The sequence below is a fragment of the Manihot esculenta genome, chromosome 8 (assembly GCF_001659605.2).
Source record: "Manihot esculenta cultivar AM560-2 chromosome 8, M.esculenta_v8, whole genome shotgun sequence".
Classification (NCBI taxonomy): Eukaryota; Viridiplantae; Streptophyta; class Magnoliopsida; order Malpighiales; family Euphorbiaceae; genus Manihot; species Manihot esculenta.
In genome coordinates, this window is record NC_035168.2 from 2,689,586 (window position 1) to 2,692,346 (window position 2,761).

The 2,761-nt window shown below is 26.6% G+C and overlaps 1 long non-coding RNA gene across 1 annotated transcript; it reads right to left on the reverse strand.

Annotated features, from left to right (window-relative positions):
- Positions 1 to 971: 971 nt before the first annotated feature.
- On the reverse strand, positions 972 to 2,761 carry LOC122724455. The gene is made up of 4 exons (XR_006351829.1): positions 2,724 to 2,761; positions 1,742 to 1,846; positions 1,298 to 1,647; positions 972 to 1,168 (listed from the first exon to the last, which is right to left on the reverse strand). It is a non-coding gene; the product is annotated as an uncharacterized LOC122724455 (long non-coding RNA).

Consider the following 2,761-nt stretch of genomic DNA (forward strand, 5'->3'; position numbering starts at 1 on the left):
GCTTTCAGGACCAGATATGGGCATTATGAGTTCTTAGTGATGCCGTTCGGGTTGACTAACGCCCCTGCAGCATTCATGGATCTCATGAATAGACTTTTCAGTGAGTTTCTGGATCCACTACAACATTATCCATATCTTGTCACAAAATAAATTGTAGCTAAAAATAGAATTTTGGTGGCTAGATGATTTTGCCACAACATATTTTTCCCGTGACATACCGTAACTAGAAGTGGCGTAGCTAAAGTTTAGTTACAGGATTTACCTGTGTTGTGGCTAAAATAAATATTTATAGTCACACTTTTTATTTAAATGAAGCAAAAATATTGCCATTAAAAATAAATATTGTGGCTAGTTATTAGCCACAAATGGAATATTTGTAACCACATTTTCTTTTTGCCACAACAACTTTTTTTTGTAAGTGATTTTGCTATGATTATGTTACAAAAATAATAATGTGGCAATTTAAACTTATGTATAGTTACAAATTTAATTTTATGGCTAACATATCTAAATTTAGCCATAAACTTAATTGTATGACAAAAAATATTTACTATTAGCCACATTTAAATAATTATAATGCAAGAATAAAATTTATAACCACAAAAATAAGAAAGTGACAAGTTCTAGTATAATTGTTACACTTAATTTTATTTTATAACTATTGAATAAAGCCACAAAATTATTAAATTAAAAGCTATTCTAAATATAGTACATACGGCTACTATTAATTATTTGTAGCTAAAATGTAATATTTATTTAATTTATTATTATTTAATGGGATTATATTATAATTTACTATTACATATGTTATTTATCTATTAATAATTTTGGTAAAATTTATAATAGAATATAAAATTTATATAAAAAATTTAGCTAAAATTTAAATTTATAAAATAATTATATATTAATATTAAGACTCAATCAGAATGACAATTATAAAATAACAATACATTTAAGTCAAAATAACTAATATCCAAAATAAACTAATTTAAGTCATAAACCAATCACACTAAAAATACTTGAAATTATAATACCATACTAACACTAATATTAATATCTAAATTTTTTAAAAGTAGTATTATAAGGCTGCTGGCTGCTTCAAAATCCAAAACTTCAAATATACTGCAAATCATCCTCCAATTTCATCATCTTGGGAATCCTCCATAGGCTGTATAAAATTTTATTTCAAAATATTAATAACAAAATTATATAAAATAGATAAGGTTCATACTAGTTATATAGCTTACAAAAATTCTTATATTAGAAAAAAAATGAGACTTAGTTTTTAATCACTTACTGATGCAATATTATTGTTTTTCTCCAAAAGCATCTTGAATTTCTGCTCTCATATTCTATTCATCTCTGCAAGTTTCTCATCCATTTGCTTCTTAACATCATTTACTTGTTCACTTGCTTCTTTTTGAATTTGTTGGACACGCTCGTTTGCTTCTCTTCTTGAAGTATCAAGTTGTTTAAGTAGTTCTATCTTTGTAGGTCTAGCACCAAAATATTCCGTGACATTTTTTCCAGGACCATAAGCACGTACATAACCATTTTTTCTGGCCCAAGTACATCAGCAAACATAGCATCATCATCCAGTGAAATTTGTCCTTCTTCTCGTTATTTCTTTAGTTGCTGAAACTTTTCCTGTAGAGATATTTATATTTATTGATATTAAAAAAAATCAAAATATAGCATAAAATACATAACAAATAAATAAAACATATGTAAAAAGTATTACAATGGCTTCTTGTGATATTGGATCAATTTCTTTGCCTTGCTTTCTCTTTCTGGATTCAAGAAAAAGCTCTAAGCGAGAAAGTGTTTTTCCATTTTTTTTGTTCTTCTGTTCAAATAAATATAACAATTAGTATTAGTTTATCATAGATCTATATCAATAAAAATTTGAGTTCAAGCAAAACCAAACTTTCCGTAAAAGAGTCAATTGACTTAACTACAAATATGCTGCAGATAAACAAAACTTGTATAAAAGAGCTAACATTTTTACAGCTAATGATATCAATTCAAGCGTTAAAATTCATAATACTGTTGATTATTATTTACTCTACAAGTTTGGATGCTCATAGGGTTGACCAATCATAATTCATTCCTATATTTAGAATATTAAACATGGTCAAATTTCACCATTAAATGAGTGAGTTATTAATGGTGTTTGCTGTCTAATCTAATACTACTAAAAAATTGTCATGTTTAACTTTAATGAGCATAAAGAAAAAGGGGATTTGTTTTGATGTGGGAAATGAAGGTTAATAATGGCAGTCTGAATCTAATTAGGCATTTACAGAAAAAATAATAAATGGCATATCAAAAAGTTCTAACAATCATATGAACTTCAAAAGGCATTATTTTTTTTTTGATAAAAATAGCTTTTATTAGAACTTTGAGAGTTATAGCAGAATACAAAGAATAACAACAAGCAGCTAGCTTATACCATTACAGGTTGACCAGTTCTTGATTGTTGAACTACTAAAAAGAATTTGGATTAAGGAATAAGGAAAGCTAGACACATCTTAAACCAAATAAAAGATCCATAAAAGATCAAATCATAAACTTTCTCAAGTTCTAAACTAGAATTATCAAATACTATTTTGTTTCTTTCTAGCCATAGTCCACAAAACGACAGCAGTAAAAAGGGATTATTTGTATATCATTTAATTAATAAAAAATACTATAATACTAATAAAATAAAAACAAACTCATACCATATGATCTCTCAGCTAAGCAAAGCTTTTTGTCCCCG